Genomic DNA, 13,788 nt, shown 5'->3' on the forward strand with positions numbered 1-13,788 from the left:
ACAAAAAACTAGCCGGGAGCGGTGGCGGGCGCCTGTAGTCCCAACTACACGGGAGGCTGAGGCAGGAGAATGGCGTGAACCCGGGAGGCGGAGCTTGCAGTGAGCTGAGATCCGGCCACTGCACTCCAGCCTGGGTGACAGAGCGAGACTCCCGTCTCAAAAAAAAAAAAAAAGAAAGAAATTAGTGAGGACCCAAATAAATTTTGTTTCTGTGGCTTGTGTCAAGTTTTATCATATAAAAATTAAAACAGATTAAAACAAAATATTAAAAGTATTAATTCATTTAATATAATATTAATAACCCATTACATGTTAATGGAAACAACTTTTTGTGTGGTTTTTTTTTTTTTTTTTTTTTTTTTTTTTGAGTCAGAGTCTTGCTCTGTCCGCAGGCGGGAGTGCAGTGGAACGATCTTGGCTCACAGTAACCTCCTTCTCCCGGGTTCAAGCGATTCTCCTGCCTCAGCCTCCCCAGTAACTGGGACTACAGGCGTGTGCCACCACGCCCAGCTTATTTTTGTGTTTTTAGTAGAGACGGGGTTTCACCATGTTGGCCAGGATGGTCTTGATCTCTTGAGCGGAAATAACATATTTTTAATGCAAAAAACCCACCTAACTTTTAATTTTTCCAAAATTAACAATGTATAGGCAGGGCACGGTGGCTCACGCCTGTAATCGCAGCATTTTGGTAGGCTGGGGAGGGCAGATTACGAGGTCAGGAGTTCAAGACTAACCTGGCCAACATGATGAAACCCCTTCTCTACTAACAATACAAAAATCAGCTGGGTGTGGTGGTGCCCGCCTGTAATTCCAGCTACTCGGGAGGCTGAGACAGGAGAATTGCTTGAACTCGGGAGGTGGTAGTTGCAGTGAGCCGAGATCACACCACTGCACTCCAACCTGGGCGACAGAGTGAGACATCTGGGGAAAAAAACAAGAAACAAAAAACAAAAACAAAAACAAAAAAAAACAGGATCTGATTCAAGAAGTTGCCTTTGAGGTCAAACCAGCTGAGACTGGTTACAACCAAGAGAGCCGGCCAAATGACTTCAGAAAGACCTCACGCTTCATTGTAATCCCGTTTCCAAGCTAAATTGCACTCCCATCCGTGCCGTGACAGTTGACAATCTCCATGACAATGAGTAGAAGTCCTAAAAGGACCGAAAGGAAAGCAGTATTACCGGTTTGGAGAAGTTCAATGCCTGTTCCCATAAAACATATGAATATTCCTCCCCTTCACTTTTAATGCCCAACTCCTCCATTAGAGCAATACCACGTTTTAGCCCCCTCACTCCTCACTAGCCGCCTCACTAGCGGAGAAGTTGATTTGGGAGAGCTGTTCTAGTCTTTAGAAGTCCTGTGCAGGAAATAAAACTTGCTCTGCTTGAGGCTCACTTTCGGTTTCATGTATTGGCTCTGCGACTCCCAATGAGGAAAGATCCCACCTTCTGCAGCTACCAAGATTTTTGGTAACAAGAAGAGTGATTATTTTTCATTTTCGTAAGTGTCGTTCTTGGAAAATTTTGCAAGCGTCATTTTGGCTCATAGCATACATTCTCTTATTTACTAATTTTTAAAATTTTAACTTTTATTTTAGATACAGGGGGTGGCCAGGCACGGTGGCTCACGCCTGTAATCCCAGCACTTTGGGAGGCCGAGGCAGGTGGATCACTTGAGATCGGGAGTTTGAGACCAGCTGGATCAACATGCAGAAACCCCGTCTCTACTAAAAATACAAAAGTAGCCGGGCGTGGTGGTGCATGCCTGTAATCCCAGCTACTCAGGAGGCTGAGGCAGGAGAATCGCTTGAACCCGGGAGGCAGAGGTTGCGGTGAGCCGAGATCACGCCATTGCACTCCAACCTGAGCAACAAGAGTGAAACTGTCTCCAAAAAAAAAAAAAAAAAAAAAAAAATAGATACAGGGGGTACATGTGCCGATTTGTTACATGGGTATGTTGTCTCATGCTGAGGTTTGGGGTATGGATCCTGTCACTCAGGTAGTGACCATAGTACCCACAGGTAGTTTTTCAACCCATGTCCCCACCCTCTCCACTCTAGTCGTCTGCAGTGTCTGTTGTACGCATGTTTATGTCCATGTGCGCTCAGTGTTTAGCTCCCAATTATAAGTGAGAAGATGCAGTATTTGGTTTTATGTTCCTGCATTAAGTCACTTAGGTTTATGGCCTCCAGTTGCATCCTAGCCATTCTCTTACTTTGATTGAAGTGTATATTTTTAAAAATCTAGCCTTACACAAATATTGATTTGAAAAAGGAAGGATTATTATTGCTGTGTTTAGAGACAGGGTCTCTCTCTGTCACCCAGGCTGGAGTGCAGTGGCGCCATCATAGCTCACTGCAGCCTCGAACTTCTGGGCTCAAGGGATTCTCTCACCTCAGCCTTCCCAGTAGCTGGAATAACATGTGTGAGCTACCATGCCCGGACTGGGAGGATTATTTTTAACAGCTTTTCATGTAGTTGTGGATATTCATATTTCACATTACACAGAAACTGTACAAGTGGTGATTTCTTTTTTTTGAAAGCAAATAATCCATTTTAAAATTTCTTTTAATTTTATTTATTTAAAACATTTTTAAATTCCAATAGTTTTTGGGGAACAGGTGGTGTTTGTTTACATGGATAAGTTCTTTGGTGGTGATTTCTGAGATTTTGGTACATCCAGCACCCGATTAGTGTACACTGTACACAATGTGTAGTCTTTTATCCCTCACCTCCCTCCCACCCTTCCCCCACCAGTTCCCAAAGTCCATTGTATCATTCTTATGCCTTTGTGTTCTCATAGCTTAGCTCCCACTTATAAGTGAGAACATACAATGCTTGGTTTTCCATACCAGAGTTAATTCACTTAGAATAATGGTCTCCAACTTCATCCAGGTTGCTTTGAATGCCATTATTTCCTTTCTTTTTATGACTATGTAGTATTCCATTATATATATATAATATATATTATATATTATATATAATATCACATTTTGTTTATCCATTCATTGATTGATGGGCATTTGGGCTGGTTCCATGTTTTTGCAATCACGAATTGTGCTGCTATCAATCTGCTTGTACGAATATCTTTTTCTTTTTTTCTTTCTTTTTTTTGAGATGGGGTCTGGCCCTGTTGCACAGGCTGCAGTACAGGGGCATTATCTCGGCTCACTGCAACCTCCATCTCCCGGGTTGACGCCATTCTCCTGCCTCAGCCTCCTGAGTAGCTGGGACTACAGGCGCCCGCTACCATGCCTGGCTAATTTTGTTTTGGTATTTTTAGTAGAGACAGGGTTTCACTGTGTTAGCCAGGATGGTCTTGATCTCCTGACCTCGTGATCTGCCCGCCTCGGCCTCCCAAAGTGCTCGGATTACAGGCGTGATCCACCGCACCTGGCCTCAAGTATCTTTTTTGTATAATGTCTCCTTTTCCTTTGGGTAGATATCCAGTAGCGAGATTGCTGGGTCAAATGACAGATCTAGCTTTAGTTCTTTAAGGAATCTCTAAGCTGTTTTCCGTAGTGTTTGTACTACTTTACATTCCTCCCAGCAGTATGAAAATGCTCCATTTTCACCACATTCACGCCAACATCTATTTTATTTTTTTATGGCCATTCTTGCAAGAATAAGGTAGTATGGCATTGTGGCTTTGACTTACATTTCTCTGAGAATTGGTGATATTGAGCATTTTTTCATGTTTGTTGGCCATTTGTATATTTCTTTTGAAGATTGTCTATTTATGTCCTTAGTGTACTTTTTGATGGGATTATTTATTTTTCTTGCTGATTTGTTTGAATTCCTTGTAGATTCTGGATATTAGTTCTTTGTCAGATTCATAGTTTGTGAATATTTTCTCCCACTCTGTAGACTGTTTACTCTGTTGATTATTTCTTTTGCTGTGCAGAAGCTTTCTAGTTTAATTAAGTCCCATCTACTTATCTTCGTTTTTGTTGCATTTGCTTTTGGGTTGTTGGTCATGAACTCTTTGCCTAAAGAATGTCTAGCAGAGTTTTTCTGATGTTATATTCTAGAATTTTTATGGTGTCAGGTCTCAGATTTAAGTCTTTGATCCATCTTGAGTTGGTTTCTATATAAGGTGAGAGATAAGGATCCAGTTTTGTTCTTCTACATGTGGCCTGACAATTATCATAGCACCATTTGTTGAACGGGGTGTCCTTTCGTTATGTTTTTGTTTGCTTTGTCAAAGATTAGTTGGCTGTATTTGGTTTCATTTCTGGGTTCCCTATGCTATTCCATTGGTCTATGTGCCTATTTTTATACCCATACCATGCTGTTTTGGTGACTATAGCCTTGTGGTATAGTTTGAAGTCAGCTAATGTGATGCCTGCAGATTTGTTCTTTCTTGGTTAGTTTTGCTTTGGCTATGCAGGCTCTTTTTTGGTTCCATATGCATTTTAGGATTGTTTTTTTCCAATTCCGTGAAGAATGATGATGTTATTTTGATGGGAATTGCATTGAATTTATAGATTGCTTTTGGCATTATGGTGATTTTCACAATATTGATTCTACCCATCCATGAAAATGGGATGTGTTTCCATTTGTTTGTGTCATCTATGATTTCTTTCAGCAGTGTTTTGTAGTTTTTCTTGCAGAAGCCTTTCACCTCTTTGGTTAGGTATATCCTACATATTTTATTTGTTTTTGCAGCTGCTGTAAAAGGGGTTGAGTTCTTGATTTGATTCTCAGCTTGGTCACTGTTGGTGTTACTGATTTGTCTACATTGATTTTTGTATCCTGAAATTTTACTGAATCCATTTATCAGATCTAGGAGCTTTTTCGATGAGTCTTTAGGGTTTTCTAGGTATATGATCATGTCATCAGTGGACAGCGATAATTTGACTTTCTCTTTTCCGATTTGGATGCCTTTTATTTCTTTCTCTAGTCTGTTTGCTCTGGCTAGACCAATATCCCTGATGAACATGCAAAAATACTCAATAAAATACTAGCTAATTGAATCCAACAACATATAAAAGATAATCTAGCATGATTAAGTGGGTTTCAAACCAGGGATGCAGGGATGGTTTAACATACACAAGTCAGTCCGGGTGTGGTGGCTCATGCCTGTAATCCCAGCACTTTGAGAGGCTGAGACGTGCAGATCACTTGAGATGAGGAGTTCAAGACCAGCCTGGCCAACATGGTGAAACCCCATCTCTACTAAACTCGCCTCCCAAAGCCAAAAAACAAAAAACCACAAGTCAATAAATGTGATACACCACATAAACAGATTTTAAAAACAGAAATCATATGATCATCTCAATAGATGCAGAAAAATCATTTGACAAAATCCAGCATCCCTTTATGATTAAAACTCTCAGCAAAATTGACACAGAAAGCCATCTATGACAAATCCACAGCCAACATTATACTGAATGGGGAAAAGATGAAAGCATTTTCCCTGAGAACTGGAACAAGACGAGGATCCCCACTTTCATCACTTCTATTCAGCATAGTACTGGAAGTCTTAGCAAGTGGTAATTTCTTAGAGGTGAGATACAACCTGAATCCCCATCGTTAAATATTTGTATTCTGTTACATTAAAATAGATTGGTCTATCTCCCTCATTGAATGGATCTTGTACTAACGACTAATGTAGTGGTGGGATCATAGCTCACTGCAGCCTCAACCTACCACCTCAGCCTGCCAAGTAGTTGAGACCACAGGCAGGTGACACTATACTCAGCTAATTAAAAAAAATTTTTTTTTTTTTTTAGCTGGGAGCGGTGGCTCACGCCTGTAATCCCAGCACTTTGGGAGGTTGAGGCAGGCGGATCACGAGGTCAGGAGATCGAGACCATCCTGGCCAACATGATGAAACCCCATCTCTACTAAAATACAAAAAAATTAGCTGGGCATCGTGGCGGGCGCCTGTAGACCCAGGTGCTTGGGATGCTGAGGCATGAGAATGGCGTCAACCGGGGAGGCGGAGGTTGCAGTGAGCCGAGATGGCCACCACTGCACTCCAGCCTGGGCCACAGAGCGAGACTCCGTCTCAAAAAAAAATTTTTTTTTGTATAGTCGGGGGTCTCCCTGTGTTGCCTAGGCTGGCCTTGCACTCTTAGACTCAAGTGATCCTCCTGCCTTGGTCTCCTAAAGTGACAAGATTATAGGTATGAACTACCGCGTCCTGCTGCTACTAATTTTTTTTTTTTTTTTTTTTTTTTTTTTTTTTGAGACAGACTTTCACTTTGTCGCTCAGGCTGAAATGCAGAGGCATGATCTCTGCTCACTGCAACCTCTGCCTCCTGTGTTCAAGCGATTCTTGTACCTCAGCCTCTCAATTAGCTGGGATTAGAGAGACCCACGGCCACGCCTGGCTAATTTTTTGTATTTTTAGCAGAGATGGGGTTTTTACCATGTTGGCTAGGCTGGTCTTGAACACGTGGCCTCAAGTGATCTGCCTGCCTCGGTCTCCCAAATTGCTGGGATTACACGTGTGAGCCACCATGCCCGGCCTGCTACTAATTTTTGTATGTTGATTTTGTATCCTGCAAGTTTTACTGAATTTGCTTATTAGTTCTAATAGTTTTTTGGTGGAGTCTTTAGATTTTTCCAAATGTAAGATTATATCATCTGCAAGCAAAGAGAATTTGACCTCTATTTCTTTCTCTTGTCTAATTGCTCTAAGTAGGACTTTCAATACTATGTTGAATAACAGTTGTGAAAGAAGGCAACCTTACTGTGTTCCTGATCTTAGAGGAAAGGCTTTCAAGTTTTCCACATTCAGTGTGATACACCTGTGGGTCTGTTGTATATGGTTTTTATTATGTTAAGCCATGTTGCTTTTATACTCAGTTTTTTTGGGGTCTTTATCATGAAGGAATGTTGAATTTTATCAAATGCTTTTTCACCATCAATCAAAATAATCATATGGTTTTTGTCTTTCATTCTGTTGATATGATGTATCACATTGATTGATTTGCATACTTTGAATCGTCCTTGCATCCCTAGGATAAATCCCACTTGGTCATGATGAACCATCTTTTTTAATGTGTTACTGATTTTGATTTGCTAGTATTTTGCTGAGGATTTCTGCATTAATATTTATCAGTGATATTAGCCTATAGTTTTCTTTTCTTTTCTTTTTGGAGACAGAGTCTTGCTCTGTCACCCAGGCTGGAGTGCAATGACATGATCTCAGTTCACTGCAACCTCCACCTTCTGGGTTCAAGCGATTCTACTGCCTCAGCCTTCCGAGTAGCTGGGACTATAGGCACACGCCACCACACCTGGCCAATTGTTGTATTTTTAGCAGAGACAGTCTTACCATGTTGGCCAGGCTAGTCTTGAACTCCTGACTTCAAGTGATCCACCTGCCTCAGCCTCCCAAAGTGTTGAGATTACAGGCGTGAGCTACTGCACTCAGCCAGTTTTCTTTATTTTGATGTGCCTTTGTCTGATTATGGTATCAGGGTAATACTGGCCTCCTAGCATGAATTTGGAAGTGTTCCCTCCTCTTCTTTTTGGAGTAGTTTGACTAAGATTGGTATTAGTTTTTCTTTACATGTTTGGTAGTATTTAGCAGTGGAACCAGCGCGTCCCGGGCTTTTATTTTGCTGGGAGACTTTTTATTTTGACTTTCATTACTTGCTATTGGTCTGTTCAGGTTTTGGATTTCTTCACTGTTCAGTCTTGGTAGGTTGTATGTGTCTAGGAATTTATCCATTTCTTCTAGGTATTTCAATTTATTGGTATATACTTACTCAGAGTAGCCATTAATGATTCTTTGAATTTCTGCAGTATCAGTTGTAATCTGTCCTTTTTAATCTTTATTTATTTGGGTCTTCTGTCTTTTTTTCTTAGTCTGGCTAAAGGTTTGTCAATATTGTTTAACTTTGCAAAAAATTAACTTGTTTCATTCATCTTTTGTATTGTTTTCTTCATTTCAAATTCATTTACTTCTCTGATCTTTATTTCTTTTCTTCTGCTAATTTTGGGTTTGGTTTGCCCTTGCTTTTCTAGTTCTTTAAGATGCATTGTTAGATTGTTCATTTGAAGTTTTTTTCTTTTTTGATGTAGCCAGTTACAGCTATAAACTTCCCTGTTAGCACTGCTTTTACTGTATCCCAGAAGTTTTGGTGTGTTGTGTTTCCATTATCCTTTGCTTCAAGAAATTTTTCAGTTTTCTTCTTAATGTCTTCATTGATCCACCAGTGATTCAGGAGCATGTTGTTTAATTTCCATGTGTTTGTATGGTTTCCAAAATTGCTCTTGTTATTGATTTCTAGTTTTATTCCATTTTGGCCAGGGAAAATGCTTGATATTTCAATTTTTGTGAATGTTTTAAGATTTGTTTTGTGACAAACATACAGATCCTTGAAAATGATCCATGTGCTGAGGAGAAAAATGTGTATTCTGCATCCATTGGACAGAATACTCTGTAAATATCTATTAGTTCCATTTAGTCTGTAGCGCAGATTAAGTCCAATGTTTCTTTGTTGATTTTCTGTCTAAATGATCTGTTCAGTGCTGAAACTGTGACGCTAAAGTCTCCAGCTGTTATTGTATCGAGATTGATCTCTCTGTAGCTGTAATAATAATTGCTTTATATAACTGGGTGCTTCAGTGTTGGGTGTGTATCTGTTTACAATTGTTATATTCTCTTGCTGAATTGACCCTTTTATCATTATTTAGTGACCTTTTCTGTCTCTTCTTATAGTTTTTGTCTTGAAATCTATTTTGTTTGATATAGGTGTAACTACTCCTGCTCTTTTTGATTTCCATTGGCATGGAATATCTTTTTCCATTCCTTTATTTTCAGTCTATGTGTTTTTTTAATAGGCAACATGCGTTTCTTGTAGGGAACAGATCATTGGGTCCTGTTATTTTATCCATTCAGTCATGTTGTCTTTTGACTGGAGAGTTTAGTCCATTAATATTCAATGTTATTATTGATAAGGGAGGACATTCTGTTATTTGTTTTCTAGTTGTTTTGTGGTCTTCTCTTCCTTCATTCTTTCCTTCATATCTTCTTTTTAGTGAAGGTGATTTTCTCTGGTGATACGATTTAATTTCTTGCTTTTTGTTTTTTGGGTATCCGTTGCATGTTTTTTAATTTGCGGTTACCATGAAGCTTACAAATAATATCTTATAACCCATTATTTTAAGCTAATAACAAGTGAACACTGTTTGCATAAACAAACAGGCAAAAAGAAAACTAATAAAAACTCTATACCTTAACTTCATCCCCTGCTTCTTAACCTGTTGTTTCTATTTATATCTTATTGTACAATCTATGTCTTAAAAAGTTGTTGCAGTTATTTTTTACTGGTTCATCTTTTAGTCTTTCTACTTAAAATATGAGTAGTTTATATACCACAGTACCCTTGTTATAATAATATTCTGTTTCTTTTTTTCCGTGTACTAAACTATTACCAGTGAGTTTTGTACCTTCTGATGATTTCTTATTGGTCATTAACATCTTTTTCTTTCTGATTGAGTACTCCCTTTGGCATTTCTTGTAAGACAGTTCTGGTGTTAATTAAATCCTTCAGCTTTTGTTTGTCTATAAAAGTCTTTTTTTCTCCTTTCTGTTTGAAGGATATTTTCACTGGATATACTATTCTAGGGTAAAAGTTTTTTTCCTTCAGTACTTTAAATATGTCATGCTACTGTCTCCTGACCTGTAAAGTTTCCACTGAAAAGTCTGTTGCCAGATGTATACAAGCTCTATTGTATGCTATTTGTTCTTTTTCTCTTGTGCTTTTAGGATATTGTATTTTTATCTTTGACCGTTGGGAGTTTGCTTATTAAATGCCTTGAGGTAGTCTTCTTTGGGTTAAATCTGCTTGGTGTTCTATAACCTTCATTTACTTGGATATTTATATCTTTCTCTACGTTATAACTTTCATTTACTTGGATATTTATATCTTTCTCTAGGTTTGGGAAGTTCTCTGTCATTATCCCTTTGAACAAACTTTCTACCTCTATCTCTTTTCTTTACCTCCTCTTTAAGGCCAGTAATTATTAGATTTTCCCTTTTGAGGCTATTTTCTAGATCTTGTATGCCTGTGTCATTTTTTTTTTTTTGTCTCCTCTGTATTTTCAAATAGCCTGTCTTCCACCTCACTAAATCTTTCTTCTTTTTAAAATTAATTCTGCTATTAAAAGACTGATGCATCTTGCAGTATATCAGTTGCATTTTTCAACTGCAGAATATCTGCTTGATTTGTTTCAATTATTTCAATCTCTTTGTTAAATTTATCCGATAAACTTCCGAACTCCTCTGTGTTATCTTGAATTTCTTTGAATTTCCTCAAGTGGTTATTTTGAATTTTTTGTCTGAAAGGTCACATGTCTCTGTTTCTCCAGGATTGGTCCCTGGTGCCTTATTTAGATGGTTTGCTGAGGTCACGTTTTCCTGAATGGTGCTGATGCTTATAGATGTTCATCAGTGTCTGGGCATTAAAGAGTTAGGTATTTATTGTAGTCTTTGCAGTCTGGGTTTATATGTACCTGTCCTTCCTGGGAAGGTTTTCCAGGTATTCAAAAGGACTTGGGTGTTATGATCTAAGCCATATCTGCATTAGGGGGCATCTCAAGCCCAGTAGCACTGTGGTTATTCCAAACTTGTAGAGGTATTGCCTTAGTGGTCTTGGATAAGACCAGGAAGAATTCTCTGGATTACCAGGTAGAGACTCTTGCTCTCTTTCCTTACTTTCTCCCAAACATATGGAGTCTCCTTTTCTGTGCTGGGCCACCTGGAGCTGGTGGTGAGGTGACACAAGTAGCCCTGTGGCCACCACCACTGGACTGTGCTGGATGAGACCTGAAGCCAGCATAGCACTGATTCTCACCCAAGGGTGGCTGTGACCACTACCTGGCTACTGCCTGTGTTCACTGAAGGCCCTGGGGACTCTACAATCAGCAGGTGGTGAAGCCAGACAAGTTTGTGTCCTTCCCTTTGGGATGGTGGCTTCCCCTAGGACCCAGGCAGGTCCAGAGGTGCTGTCTAGAAGCCAAGGGCTGGCATAGCAAACCTTAGAACTCCACCTGGTACTCTATTGTACCGTGGCTGAGCTGGCATTCAAACCATGAGATGCAGTCTTTCCCACTCTTCTCCCCCCTTTCCACAGGCAGAGGAGCCTCACCCTATGGCTGACATCACCACAGGCCCATGGAGAGTATTGCCAGGCTACTGCCGATGTTTTCTTAAGACTCGAGGGCTCTCAGCTTGTGATGAACGTTGCCTGGTCTGGGACTTACCATTCAGGGTAGTGGGCTCCCCTTTGGCCCAATGCAGGCCCAAAAATGCCATCCAAGATCCAAGGCCTGGAATCAGGGACCCCAAGAGCCTGCTTGGTGTTGTACCCTCCTGTGGTCAAGCTGGTACCTAAGGTGCAGGACTAAGCCTTCTTTACTTTTCCCTTCACTTTTCTGAAGCAGGAGTCTCACCCTATAGCCACCAAAGGTGGGAATGTGGTGAGTTTCACCTGAAGTCAGGAAGCCACAGAGTCTCACCCAAAGCCCATGGCATACTCTCTGGCTATTGCTGCTGGTTATTCAGGGCCCAAGGGCTCTTTAGTCAGTACATGATGGGTCCTGCCAGGACTGGCTTCTTCCCTTCAAGGTAGTGGGTTCCCTTTCAGCCCAGGGTGTGTCTAGAAATGTGATGTGGGAGCTAGGGCCTGGAGAGTGGACTGCATGATTCTGGCTGGTGCTCTATTCTAATGTGGCTGAGCTGGCATCCAAGACGCAAGAAAAAGTCCTCTTTACTCTTCTCTCTCTTCTCAAGTGGAAGGAAAGAGTCTCTCTTGGATCCATGAGCTCTGCAGCCTGGGTTTGGGGGAAGGGTGGTGCAAGCACTCCCTTAGCCCCCCTAGCTGGTGTCTCAGTAGGCCGTGTGCTCCTCCAGTCCAGTGGCTCTGAGGCCAATTCAGCACTAGGACTTGCTTAGGAGTTCCAGTCCTTGTGGCCTAAACTGACTTTCAAGTTTATTTAGAGCCCTAGAGCCCTAGAGCCTTTTAGCCCGTGATGGTGAGGCTTGGCAGAACTCAAGTTTTCTTTTGTTTTTGTTTTGTTTTGTTTTGTTTTTTGAGATTAAGTCTCGCTCTGTCACCCAGGCTGGAGTGCAGTGGCGTGATCTTGACTTACTGCAACCTCCGCCTCACGGGTACAAGCAATTATCCTGTCTCAGCCTCCCGAGTAGCTGGGACTACAGGCATGCGCCACCATGTCTGGCTACCTTTTGTATTTTTAGTAGAGATAGGGTTTCTCCATATTGATCAGGCTGGTCTCAAAATCCTGACCTCAGGTGATCCACCTACCTCGGCCTCCCAAAGTGCCGGAATTAGAGGTGTGAGCCACTGCACCCAGCCAGAACTCAAGTTTTGACCACTGGAATGGTTGATTCACCTTTGGTTAGGGCTGGCTTAGATACTGTCTTGGTTGGCAGCATCAGCTGAATTCAACGCGGTTTTGCTTTCTGCTGTATCAGGGAACCACTGTGTTCAATGCAATGTCTCACAATTGCTGTACTCTTCCTCCTCTAACAGGTACTGTGAGTGGTTCTTGTGAAGGTGCTTTTTTTGGTGTAGATTGTTGATAAATTGGTACCTTTGCATCAGGGGGTCTGTTGGTAAAATCTTCTATTTGGCCATCTTCCTCTACCCCTCTCCCTGAAAAAATTTTTAAATTTTCCTCCTAATGTCTTCATTGACCCACCAGTTATTCAGGAGCATATTGTTTAATTTCCATGTGTTTGTGTAGTTTCCAAAATTCCTCTTGTTATTGATTTCTAGTTTTATTCCATTATGGTCAGAGGATGCTCGGTACTATTTAAATTTTTGTGAATTTAATTTTTTTTTTTTTTTAAATTGAGATGGAGTCTTGCTCTGTTGCCTAGGCTGGAGTGCAGTGGCATGATCGCGGCTCACTGCAAACTCCACTTCCTGGGTTCACGCCATTCTCCTGCCTCAGTCTCCTGAGTAGCTGGGACTACAGGCGCCCACCACCATGCCCGGCTAATTTTGTTTTTGTATTTTTAGTAGAGACGGGGTTTCACCATGTTAGCCAGGATGGTCTCGATCTCCTGACTTCATGATCTGCCTGCCTCGGCCTCCCAAAGTGCTGCGATTAGAGGCATGAGCCACCACATCCCGCCAAGAATTTTAGCAGTTTTCTTAATAGTGTCCTCAAGGGGTCAGACAACTGATTTGCCAAATGGACAAGATCAGAAGCGGGCATAGTTTCCCATTTCATGCTGGCTCTTTTACCAAGCTCAGAACGTTTTGAAGAAAAGCCATTCACAAACTTAGAATTAAAGGCTACTCAAGTAGATTTAACATCTATAGGTAATGCAGAATTTTCTTCAAACATGACCTGGATCCAAGTGTAATGATTGTAAACTACTTTATTAGGTTCGTGGGCATAGGTTTGGATATTATTTCATTTAAGGTTTTACAAAAATCCTCAAGTATTGCCTCATGGGTTTTTTTCTAAGCTTCTGGCTTTTATCATAGTCGTTGAAGGTGTTTTTGCCTAAATAGCCCCTCCCTCCACAGTGTCACACCAAGGAGGATTGTCCATCCAGTAATGGGCCTGCCCTTCACCAACAGGGATGTGAACTAACTGGTATGTGTTAGAAAAACCTAGCTGAGAAGCCGGAGTGCTGTGTTGAATTCATCAGCAAATGGGTAAGGGTCCTCAGTGACCCTGGGGAATTGCTTGGCAATGGCTCGAAGTTCAGCTTTGCTCCAAAAAAAGAAAGAAATTTTGGTTTTAGGAAATCAGTAAGTTTAACATTAAGGGGATAAGTTTATTTATTTTT

The 13,788-nt window shown here is 40.9% G+C and overlaps 1 long non-coding RNA gene across 1 annotated transcript in view; it reads left to right on the plus strand.

Annotated features, from left to right (window-relative positions):
• The first annotated feature begins 1,409 nt into the window (after window positions 1-1,409).
• The window catches only part of LOC144340511 (uncharacterized), a 29,955-nt gene continuing 17,576 nt past the window's right edge, over window positions 1,410-13,788 (plus strand). The window contains exons 1-3 of the long non-coding RNA XR_013416695.1: window positions 1,410-1,500; window positions 1,598-1,831; window positions 13,523-13,592. This is a non-coding gene — a long non-coding RNA (uncharacterized LOC144340511). The remainder of the gene's footprint in view (window positions 1,501-1,597; window positions 1,832-13,522; window positions 13,593-13,788) is intronic.

Source organism: Macaca mulatta, chromosome 4, assembly GCF_049350105.2.
Source record: "Macaca mulatta isolate MMU2019108-1 chromosome 4, T2T-MMU8v2.0, whole genome shotgun sequence".
NCBI lineage: Eukaryota > Metazoa > Chordata > Mammalia > Primates > Cercopithecidae > Macaca > Macaca mulatta.